Source organism: Rhea americana, unplaced genomic scaffold, assembly GCF_003343005.1.
Source record: "Rhea americana isolate MKP2758 unplaced genomic scaffold, rheAme1 scaffold_61, whole genome shotgun sequence".
NCBI classification, from domain to species: domain Eukaryota; kingdom Metazoa; phylum Chordata; class Aves; order Rheiformes; family Rheidae; genus Rhea; species Rhea americana.
The window spans coordinates 2,733,478-2,746,161 of record NW_028186768.1 but is presented as its reverse complement, the minus strand read 5'-3'; the positions used below and the strand labels follow the sequence as shown (position 1 = coordinate 2,746,161).

The window sequence follows — 12,684 nt, the reverse complement described above, 5'->3', positions numbered from 1 at the left end:
AAGAGAAAGCTTTACATTGATACAGCTGTGGAAAAAAGCCTTTTTTAGCAACCAGTTAGCCCTTTCACTAGGGCCACACTTTTCAGCACCTGATCTTTCATCAGCTATAACACAATACCCCTCTTCCCGTCACAAGCACCTGGCTAGGCTGTAATAACTCTTCCTGAAAGTYACTCCTGTTAATCAGCTTCAATATTTCTTATTCCTCCTCAACCCATTCCCCTTCATTTCGAATGATATGAGTCAGGGGAGCAAAGAATAAGACTGAAAGTCATCTATTGACTTCCACACAGAATCAGGCCTTCGTTAGGCAGAATGAGAACCAAAGGCAGCTAAGGGACAGACTAAACAAGCACACTTAATAAATGTCATCTTAATGTTTGTTTTTCTTTCTACTCCCAGAAAACCTTGGTTAAACAGTTAGGTCAGTGACTTGGCTTTCACGGGTTACAAGCTCYTTTTTTTGTTCTACTAATGAAGAAAACAGCATTTTTTTTTCTCTAAACACCACAGTTTTGATGATAGCCCATTTATCAGATGGTAAACYAGCTTCTCTATCCTTTTGCTTCTCATAAAATGTAGGGATCATTTTTTTTCCTGCACTATCCCAGCTGCTTTTGTACAAGAGTGACAGTAATACAGGCACTTTACTGAAATTAATTTTCTCTGTAAACAATACAGAGCTCACAAAGAGTGAACTTCACCTCCTTTTTATAGGGGAATAAATCAGAAGTAAACAAGCAGCAGTACATGTTTTTTTCTTGTCATGGAAAAGCATTCAGCTCTTAGTCATTTCTAACACTTATCCTGTTTCTTCAAATACATCTGCAATCCTTGTCTGCACCAGAATAGATCACARGGAAGCTAATAAAGAATAACAGAAAAGGACATGGTCCAGGTCTCATCTGTGGCTCAGTTCAATCCCTCAATAGAGTTGCAGTTCATGAAATGCACTCAAGACAGTTTTTGAAGTGAGATTTTGCTTTCAAGTACTCCCATTTGGGGTTTGCAAGTTGCTTTCCATGCAGTGAGATTTCCATGCACCTCTTACCCTGAAATAAATATAGAAAAATTGCTGCCTAATCCTCAACTACTTACTTACAGGCTAGGCTCCTTGACAGATGCATCACCAGCAGTAAATGGAACAAACCGGAGGCAYCTGTGCATCTAGTTCTCACCAAATTTCAGTGAAAGTTGAGCATCACTTTCCTTATGGCTTTTGTAAATCCCRGCCTGCAAGAATATGGGCCTGGTCCAAACCAAGAAAGTTGCTGGTAGTTTTTCCTCTGACTGCTGTGAGTTTACATATCATTTTATGACAGTACAAACTGCAATTCTGGACTATGCTTGGAAAATGAAAAACTTGCTTCTGACAAGAGCCACTGCCACTGTTACTTTCTCTACTGATGAAAGCCAAATGAACACCATTAGTTTTACTGGATATTCATCATGTTAGAGTCAGCCAAAGCTCTCAAACTACAGATGATACCATAAGACTTAATGTATCTTGGTTAACATCCTTTTGAAGTTTGTGGAGAGTGGTCTGGAAGAAGCATTCCTCAGCATCTGATCTATGACGTATGTGTTTTGACACAGAGTGCAATGTCCGAGCTAACTCAGATCAGGTGTTTCTCATCAGATCTGCCAAGGACCCAGCTTGATAAGCTGAACTCCAGTGCTAGATCTGAGATCTACAGAATAGGACACCTTCATACAATTATTTATACATTAGCTGTATTTTTGGCTGGAACTACAAAGATGACATCCTTCTCTCCAACTCCCATCCCTCAAATATATCTACACAACAGCTCAAGACATGAAGGACCACCCAGGAGCAGACCTTTCTAGAGAAAGATGGAAGCAACAGCAAGGAAGGATGACTGTGTCATTCCTTCACTTTTCCCCATCTTCTTCCCTTCAGAATGCTCCCCCATTAGATTGTATTAAAAAGCAGCAGATGTACCGCCTATTGGAGACATCCTCTCTATATTTTCCTTGTAGACATCAGTTGCTGGATTGTTTTTAATTACAGGCGCCTAAAAGCCTGGCAGCAAGACTYTGCAAAAGAAGATGACCTTTCTCATCATGAGCTTGGCCTCGCTGTGATGTATACAAAAGGAGCTGGGTGATGCTTGGGGCATGTCTCTTAGACATGCTGAACGGTTTGTGTGCCCAGGAATGTGTCCATTTTTAATGAGCAATTTGTCTAATAAGAAGTATTATCCCTCCCTGCAAATTGTGCCCCTTTTATATCTTCCTACCATCCTCACTGCAATGCAATTAYTTTGAAATTCTTGTTAGCAGTTATGTGGTTGGTCTGCAAAACCTTCTGCTTATAGTACACAACAACAAAGTCTGGCTGCTGCTGTTCTCCCATCTAATCATTAGCATATTCTTATTGTCGTTACCTTCTTGGATCATTGGACAATGATTATCTTTTAGGTCTTTCTTTGCACAGCATATCACACTGGGGAGCTTATGCCTGTTCTCTTAGGCACAACCGCAATACAGGTAATAACAAAAGGTGCTGTGTTCTCTCACATCCATCTTAATTTTCCTGCATCAGGAGTGTTCAGCTTCCTGCTGGACTGGATTTTGCAGTCATGCCACTCACTGAGTTGTGTACTAGCATTGGATAAAAACCACATTCCTGTGGGCATCTCTCAGAGTTGTCTTAGACCTGCTGTGCACAACTCTACTTCCAAGAACCCTCAGCGAGCTTTACCCAGCTGAGTACAGCAGGTACAAGGAGCACAAGGAAGCCCTTAACGTTAAGTCCAGATTCACTAGTTATCATCATAAGTGTGTGAGAGTTTTTTTTAATTATGCAAGCCCTCCTTCAAAGCACATAAACTCAAAAAGTGGTATGTCTGAAAATCTTGCTGTAGATGTCTCAGTTAAAGATGTTATTCTCTCTGAGAAAAGAGCTCTCTGTACCTGAAGGACATTGGAAGAGGCTGTTTGGYAACAGCTCAGCCACTGGAGCAGTAGCAGTATAGAAAGCTTTGAATCTCCGCAAGCAGAAACGATTTTTAGTGAAGGCATTAAGGCACAGGCTTGTCTAGATATTTCCACAGTCTGTGCTACTGTCTCACCACCACATTGCTATAACCTTAAACAAATGCTTAAGGAATTAAATAAATTACAGTCAGGAATATTTTTCTATAGMGCAGAGGATATGACCTAGAAGCCTGTTTTTTAATGCAACAGAGAAAAGCAAGACTCCCATGCCAGCTGTGAGGCAGGAACACTCTGTAGACCCAGCATTTTGCCCTGGTGGAGGCTGTGGAAGTGTCCATCAGAGAGAAAAGAGACTACTCCTAGAGAAACACTCCTTAAAAACATGATCATTAGCGAGTGACACTGTTTATAATGTGTTGTGGATTGATGGATTTTCAATTGCACAAAGAAAAGGAACTATTTTCATTTCCACTGCAACTCCTTTCATTTGAGGGTCTGAAGTCATATCACATTATGGTTGTCAAAAGCTGAGAAAATGCTAGGGTTATTTGTTTGTTTACACTTTTTTTTTCTTTCACTTTGTTTTCCCAAATGATATCAGAATTGTTTTGGGATCTTTCCACTTAATTAGAAATTTGTTTCCTCTTAATAGTAAATTTTCAAGTCAACCTTGAATACAGCCCTGGAGTTCTGACTCTCAGGGAACGCCAAGCAAAGAAAATCTATGAATGTTTTGTTCCCTCAAAGATATGTTTGTTGGAAACCGTAAGGAGTGAGAAACAAAATTAATGTTTGCCTAGCTGACAATTCAAGTGTACCACTCTGATCTCTCTTGTAAATTCAGGAGTGGCAGAGCTGTGAGATGACTTACGGACATGGAGAACGATAAATACGCAAATGAGAACCTTATGTGATTTTAATCAAAACAGATTGCAAGAATGAAGAAATGGAGGTGTTAAAAAATATCTCTTGCTGTCCTTCCTTAGAAAAGGCAGAAGGCTGATTAGATCTGTTCAGACACCTTCTACATGTCAGGACTTGGAAATTAACCTTAAAGAAGGTRGAAGTAAAAAGAGTGGAAAAAAAGGAAAAAATTCCTACCCAAACAGGTATTTCCAACATCTCAGCAGGAATGGATCAAATATTTTTAGCATATATTGGATTCAAACAGATCTTGTTAAAATCTAGAGAGTAGAAGTAATTGGTTAGATACTGGCAAAGAGAAATAAATAAAAATAAAAATAAAAAAAAAACAAAATGGAGCCTTTTTAGGTCTGTTAATTGCTGACCTCAAAACACCTTTCAGTGATTTGTTAACACAAGAAACTATGTTGTGCACTTTCTACATGCAATATCAACATGGGATTAATAAATGGAATAAATAAATAAATGGCTGCCAGAACAGATTTTTACAAGTAAAGGCTTCAAAAGATGTAACCTTTTAAAGAAAAATTGTTAATAATTTTGCCAAGACCACACTACTCTTGAGAGTCTAGACTTCTTCTTGAGCACAGATGGACTAAGTCTGAAGTATATTGAAATATTTTCAAAGAAAGAGACTGGGGAGACTAAAGGTTTTTACACAGCAGGCCAAAACACGAAYAGTTGTGACCTCATCATCTTTCATTACTGTTTCCATACATTCATACTTATAGAAAATCATTTTCTTTCCATTTTGAAATCCAACAGGCCAAAGGAATCAGCAGGGAAACTCAGTGTAGGTCAAACTACATTAAATCACAGTGGAGAGCTCAAATTCATAATAGTCCTAAAGTATCAGCACTGAGTTTTTAAGAAAAGATCAAAGCCAAATCATTGCATCTTTTTCTTTATTTACACTGCAGTCATTGTAAAGGGAGTGGTTCTTGAGAAGGCCATTTCTACAGTAATTCAGAAAATCCACGGAGTTCTCTGAGGCTTACAGATTCAAGAGTAAAAAGAAGGTGGGTGCAAAGAAATTTTGCAGTTGGTTCAGCACCCATCAGACTCCACAGACATGAAAGGGACTTTGGAACGTGAACTTCCAAGCGGAAAAAAACTCACAACTCAGAATTTTTCTTCAAAGTCTTAAATCAACTGCATGAAGAGGGAAAAACAGGGCCATAACTATCAGGGAAAAAGAAAGAAACTAATTCTCTGGATCAGATAAAAGATAGTGTGATAAGCTATAATCCATCCAGTTTCTGAGTTGCACAGTGMTGACTTATTTCTAATTTTTATAAAAACAACTTCCCTTCTTTTCCCACAATCGGCTCATGGAGAAAACTACCCTGCATGTATTCTAGGGAATTTTGTAACATCTCTATACAAAAAAGTGAGGCACAGACAGTCCAAGCTTGAGAGACCGAAGCTCCTAGAAGCCTCTGGACGTAGGCCCAAGTATTTTATCCAGGGCAAGACTGACGAGGCTGGAAGTAGGATCGAGGTTTCTGGAGTCCCACCAGTCRTTCAACCACATGCCCACGCTTCTGTCTTTTTCAGCATTCCCCAGCACCAGACCCCAATATTATACTTTCATTTTCTTATTTCTGCATTTATAACTTAAAACTTTTATTATTTAAGGGCAAACTGGCATTTTGTGTGTGATGTGGGTAAGTTTCCATAATTAAGAGCTCTGGATACATCCTGAAGCCATCTGTGTTTCATCTAGTTCTGGCACTGCATATTTACAAGGACCCCCCCCTTCCCAGGACTGACAACCCTTATAAATATGGCCATTTTGCATAGGGAGAGACAGGAGCTGATCTGCATGGTTAATTCATGACTGATTTCTGAGCACTCATAGATTAGATTTTAACGTGCAGAATGAATGTATCATTCATTTTGATGGTGCATCTCAAGAACATTTCAAAACGGCAATTTGAGGGCCTTGTCCATGCCGCAGTACTTACTAATATAAACAAAACAAATTGTATAGTACTATAAATGAACCCTGCAGTCAGTCCTGTAATCATCTGAATTGCTTTCAGATTTATATTTCAGACCATATCAAAGAATAGCAGTAAAAACAAAAACCAGATGTACAGACTTTTTTTGCCCCATCCAACCCCTGAGGTCCTGCATTAAATATCACTCAGCTAATCCTGAACTCTTCACTCCAGTTAATTTTTCATCCTTGGCTTCAGCTCTTAATGACATTTCTACTTTGGGGAAGCTGTACTGCTTCTGGTTCACAGATCCTACTGTACATCACCCTTAAATGAAACCATTTGGATTCATTTTAGTTTCCTCCCATTCTACCTTGGCTGAAAAGCAGCATATAGACAAGACTTTGCCAAGGTTGTTTTGGAAGGAATTTTAATTAATTGCTTTGTGTACAATTTAGAATTTAGCAAAGGCTCATATTTCAAAGGCATCAGCATGACAGTACCACAAAGGAGGAAAAAAATAACCCACTGAAGCCAACATCCATAAAAAATGTGAAAGAGCTACGGTAAATTCTGAATGACAAACAGAAAAGGATACCCATGAGAGACTAAATCTTCTGATGTACAGCGACTATTCTGAGTTAAATCAGCATGATTAGTCCACTATAAACTACTTTGCTTCAAGAGTTTCGTACTCTTAGTCATAGAAACTCTTCCTAGGCCTCATCCTTGTTCAATATCTCAGAGAGAGAACATACGTTTCCAAACCAAACAACGGTTTTGGCTGCTTTTCAAAGCAGAGCAAAAGTTCAGAGATTAGAGGTGGACTCCTTCCAGTATCAGTAACACTTTTGCTCAATAAAGCATTCGATGTAATGAGCAATAACCATAAGAAATGAAAAATGAAGTCAACTGACAGAGATAAAATTGGTAGAAAATGGCTGATGAAAACTTGCAATAATTAAACAGAAGTGAAAAAGAGATCATGTAAGGAGGTGCCTGCAATAACAGGACGCTGAACTCAATGCCCAAGAGATGCCTTTCAGTTTGAGAGTCCTAAAGACATTTTTGATTTATGTTTCTTAGGAATTCCACAGATGATGATGAGAAAACTAAAAATCTTGTCTGAACATACTGCTGCTGCAACCAAGGAGCAGCAATTCAGAGGAATGCCAGGACTGTGGAAAAGGCACTGCACTGGCACTTAGGAGGCCTGAAATTGTTCCTAATTTCTGGAACAAGTTTAACCAAGTCAATTAAGATCTTGATTCCTAAGATGACTGTGGGAGATCTGCATCCTATATAAGGTGCAAATAACTGAAATTGCTTAATCTCTTTAAAATTTCCAACCATACCTCTAGAGAGAGTCCTCAGCTCACTCACTGTGTAAAAGACTTTCTTTCCTCCCACAGATTTTCTGCTTAAATTTTAAGGTTTTGTGCCAGAAGTTGTCTCTTAATGCATGCACATACCAGCTCACATACTGAAGACCTGGCTTCCTTTAATATCAACAAGAATAGCCAAGGGACTAGAGTCTTTACTAAGGAGGTTAATCATAGACACCTTCTAAATAGGCTACAAATGGACAATAGACAAGATTGGTGATGAGAAGGGCAAGTGTGATGGGCTTGGAAATTGTATACTCTAGTTATAACAGAACTGATCTGGAACAACTACCATGCTGTTCAGGGCTGCTGGGTATAAGATACCATTGTTAAGGCTCTGCCTATGTAATTATTTATACAGTAAACTCAATGCTTCCTTTGGAGCCATTCCAGAGGCCAGCCATCAATGGAAGAAATTAAATAACAAACCCATGTTTAACATTATTAAAAGAAGATTAGCCTCATGGCAACACTCTGTGTTACTTTGAGGAGACTTCTATTCCAAACATATTCTACACCCACCATATTCTAAAAAATGGGAYTTGAGAGGAGTAAGTTCCCTCCACTGCCAAAGGCATCCTTCCTGAGCATCATTAGCCCCATCAGGACTGCTGTAGAACCAGTCTTCCAGAGGAAAGCACCCACCAGCACCCATCACCTGGCTGCTGGGAGATGGTTTTGGAGGGTGAGGCAGGCCAGGAGGTATGTGGCTTACCCACTCTTACAGTGACCGGTCACAAATGGGTGAAGAGCTCAGACCACTTCAAGGCAGGATATCAGCACAGTCTCTGCATTGCCTACCTAGCTTACTCCTTCCAGGACCTTGTTTAGGGTAATAAGTTAAACTCCATCTGCTTAAACTCATACACAATGAGAAACTGCTCCTAAGTACAGTCCCAAACCGACTGTTGGAGACAACCTGGGAATGCTCCTTCTCCAAGCAGTGGAGAGGGTGCAGTCATGGCCCAAGCCCCTACGTGCAGAGCAAGCAGCACGGTGCCATGGATGCTGCACATTCGCTACTCYGTTTGTTGCTCAAGCATAGTTCCTGTAAGATGTGTAATGGGTCATTACCACTCAGCGTTGTCCCTTGCAGATGACTTTGAAGTCATRCATTCATGCTGACATGCTGAAAAGCCTGCTGTCCCTTATGAAAATGCAAAGGCACAGCTTGGATTATGACCAGCTGCATTCATGTCTTGGGCCCACACTTAAGCAAAATRTTCACAAATATCCATTGGAAAATCTCAAGAATAAGGATTTCAACATTTCTTACCCCACCAACAGATATGACAAGCATTATGCAGAACCGTCAAAGATTAACATGTACTGGATCAGGTTCCGAGGGAAGGACATCTGCAGAATTCAAGCTTCTCTTGAACTGTCAGAGTCTTATGGCCGTTTAAACACAGTTGTTTTGCATCCAATGTTTATATAAGAAACATCCAACGTGGCATTACGTAATAGTTATATATAGCCAGACTTAGGAAGAGACCCATACTAAACACAGGAATTGGAAAGCTCCTAGTAACTCATTTTTTATGCCACTAGAATTAAGACAATTGAATATGAATAAAAATCAATAAATGAATGAAATGAACAAAGATAATTGCTGAGTGRCTTAGATCCATAATGCAGAACTACCCATTCTATGCTCATAACTTGGTGTTGAATCTCTCATGTAATGTATTGTTACTTGCGCATAATTTGAAACAAATAAATGATACATCTCAGTCTGAGTGGCAGCTGTGTTGTTTCCAGCATACTCCTGGGCTCCTGGCTATGTATAATGTGGCTTATACTAAATATGCCTCCAGCTTATGACTTGGCAGGATGTTGCCATTTCAGTTAATTTCCCTTCAACATCTGCAGAAGCTTTTCTTGCCTTTGCTCAGAGACCATTAGGTCTCTGCTGCTATACATCAGCCAGCACAATCGTGCCAGGGTGGGAGGCTGCACTCTTCTCCATATCCTCATCATCATTCATAGGGGCAAGTGAGAACTATAGATTTGGACCCAGGCTGGGAATGCAAAACTCTTAGATAGAAAACAGGTACAAGCTTCCTGGGAAGTGCCTGTAAAAAGGTAAAGACACCAGTGCCGGCAGACTGTAGAGCTGGGAACTCTGACAGCATCAAMACAATATGATGGTTTTGCTTCTTCCATGCTTAGGAGGGATACGTGCTGTCTCCTGGCAAAGAGTCAGTCTTGGGACCACTGTGTGCCACCCTGCAAGCACCCCCAAAGCAYAGCTCCTGGCTGCTGAGGTGCTGAGCATCCGACAAAACCAAGACACACAACGGGAGCTTGAGCAAAAACCAGACTCGCTCTGCGTCTGCAAAGCCTGCCCAAGCTCACAGGATCCCGGAAGGCAACGGCCCAAAGGCACAGTCTGGCCAAAAGCTTTTGAGGGCATGGCAGGCTATTCGTGACCAGGAAAATCTGCCTCTTGTGTTGAATTTCCATACGCGTTTAATCCCGGGGACCGAGGAAGACATCGGCAAAGCATATGCTCTGCCAAAGAGAGGTAAATAAAGCACTTCGCTGCAGACAGAGTCTAACATTTATTTTGGGTGTGCGATGGAGTCTGAACTCATGTGATAGAGTAATCCAGTCGATGAGGTCATGTGTCCCTCTGAAGGGGTTTCTTTGTACCTCGCATTAGTTAGCAACGCTTTTTCTGTTATCAAGCATCTAATTAAACTCACAAAAGCAGGGTCTTTAAAAAACAGTCTCAGGCAGAATTGAAAACTGAATAATTAGGTTTTTTTTCCCCTTTTCATTTTACCCAACAGGAAGAGAAGAGAGGTGTAAGTGGGGAAAGGGGCACAAGAGACTCATTGTTTTCAGACGATAGAACAATTATCTTAATCTAATTTTAAGTTTTCTGTAGTACCCAACCCTGTTGCAGATAATAGTGATACACATTTACATGGCATATTGCATCTCAAAGAATCACAGTTTTCTACCCAAATCGTACAAGCCTCCCCGAAGCCAGCCTACACCACTCACTGCTGGAGTGACACAGAGCACCTTTCGTAGTAGTGAAATCCTTATGAAAATAGTGGGCTTTTCCTTCAGTCCTGGGGGGGGGGGTAAATTAAAATTTGCCTCCATTGTAATTTGATTTGAAGAAAAATTCAACCCTTGGATGARACTATATCGGCCTGCGGCTCAGAGAGCTTCTGTGGTCTCCCTTATCCTGTGTCAGGAACACCAGCTCGGTTCCGACAGACAGGGAAGAGTGAATTACAACTAAACCACCACCAGCTCTTCCTGCAGTCCTTCAGTTTCCCTTGCAGAACTCACACGTAGATCTGCTAGCTCATGAAGTCGAAGAAGAGCCAAGCTTGAGTTCTTTTACAGTGATTTACCTATAAGTGCTCAAAGACACCAGTAACTGCAAGCTACCTGCTGTTAAATACCCATACTTAAGAGAATCGTATCATTCCACGTCAGTTATTTGGTGGCACCATTGGTCCACTCTGTTAGAAAGATCCATGCATGGATCCTGCATGGATTATTTCATTCAGTGTTTCCTTGTCCTCTCTATCGGATATCTGAGCAATCAAGCAGCCAAATAAAGGCTGGMTCGGTAAAAACAGCCCTAGAAAATAGTTGTGTCTGAGATACAATGAAAATAACTGGTATGACTGGTTGAAAAGGTTTTCACTGATTTTGCCATTGAAAGTTGCCATTTTTCTTTTGGTTCTAAAGCAAGAAGCAAGAAGAAAATTAAAACATGGTCAGCAGCATTTCAGGTCTTCTCAACATGAAATTTCATGCTAGCCYTGAGAAATCCTCCCAAGGAAACCTTCCTTGAAACCAGTAATTTCTGCACCATGGTTTGCTTTCACAAAACCTCATTTTTTAAAAGAATGACTGCCTCAAACATTTTTTCAATTTAATTTTTCTAATAAAATACAGAGCAGTCTGGACTTGAACTACCAAATGGAAAGCCCTAGCAAAGCCAAACTGTACTTCTCACGCTCTCCTTTATCCCAGGGCAGGAGGAGACACAATGAACCTTATGTTTGTTTAAACCCCTAAAAATACAGATATGTACCCAAAGAGAAGTAAGATACATCAGCGCACTTCAAACTACCATAACATTTCAAAAACAGTGGTAAAGGAGCCAAACAGCTTTCTATTGATAGTTGCCTCGTTGTCTGGTTACCTTCTGTTTTCTTACCATCTTTGAGGGACCAGTTCTTACGTTTGCAAGGCAAGTTCTGCTYATTTTACCATAAACTGTCAAAATTGCTGATAAATAACACTCCTCCCCCCACCAACACAAACCCTTGTTTGGCAGGAAACCATCTTMATTCAAGATATAAAGCAAACAGCTTGAAAGACTGATAGAAAGAAGAGAAAAGAATCAAAGGGGGTGAAGTAGAGGGGAAAGCTACTCAGATTTCTCAATTTTTTAATTTGATTGTATTCTTCTTGTGTATCACTTGACAGCATTTTCTCTTTGCCTACAGAGCAAGTTATATCAGCTGGTGAATATGAGCCATGGTGCTCCAGTGACTCACAACAACTAAAAATAAACCTCTGCATTAGTTTTTCTTTAAATATAGGGAGTTTGATAGGTTTTTTTAAKTTAAAATTAGGAAAAGTTTCTTAGMTCATGTAAAAATGATGCTGCTGATGGAATTCAATGGAATAATGTGAACTGTACTGTGCTGACTGAAGTAATGTCTCACATGGTTTTTATTGTTTCCTTTCCGGCTTAGTTGCAAAGCCCAGGAAATTAAAGCGCTGCTTCTATGAAATGTACACTTCTTTTTTTCTTTTTCACAAATTAGGGGCTATCCCCCTGAATGATGTAGGGAGGTGAAACTCTGAACTTGGAGCTGAAAATGCCAAACAAATGTTCAGTTGGAATAAGCTGCTTTTTATATATATATATATATATATATATTATTATTATTTATATAGCTTAGCTAACGTTTACAACAGTGGCTTGTATGTCAGTGTGATTTGGTTTCTCCTACACAGGCAGCATGAGAAAAGCAGCAAGTATCTTCTGGATTTGACCTGCTGGGACACATGGATGAAGATGGTAGGGAAGGAAGTGTGCTGCTCAGCTCTGCTCTACAGCAGAGCCCTGGTCTGGGGTGCTCTGATTACAGCCTCTTCTCTCTACTCTCAGTTACGGATTTGGGGAATGAAGAGCATCAGGTGGACATGTGAGGGAGTCTGCCACTCACCACTGTGAAAATTAAAATGCAAATGAAACTTGAGATGAATGGGTGTACAAGGCAGCCAAAGAAAACATTCATTGGAGAATTCTAGTTCAATGGTGAGGCGCAGGCTGCTGCCTTGCAGTATCRTTGCAAAGTGAGAAATGCATGGGGTTCACCCTGAAAGGATTCCCCAGGCCTGGACAAGCTCTGTCTCAACGGTAGCTGAGATGAAAGCTTTCTACCCAAAGGTCTGCAATCCAGGAGTCTTCTGAACCGTAACGA

General features: G+C 40.4%; 1 protein-coding gene across 3 annotated transcripts in view; it reads right to left on the bottom strand.

The window, feature by feature from the left end:
- TNC (tenascin C) overlaps positions 1-12,684 on the bottom strand; it is a 73,644-nt gene that overhangs the window by 49,529 nt on the left and 11,431 nt on the right. The window lies entirely within an intron of this gene.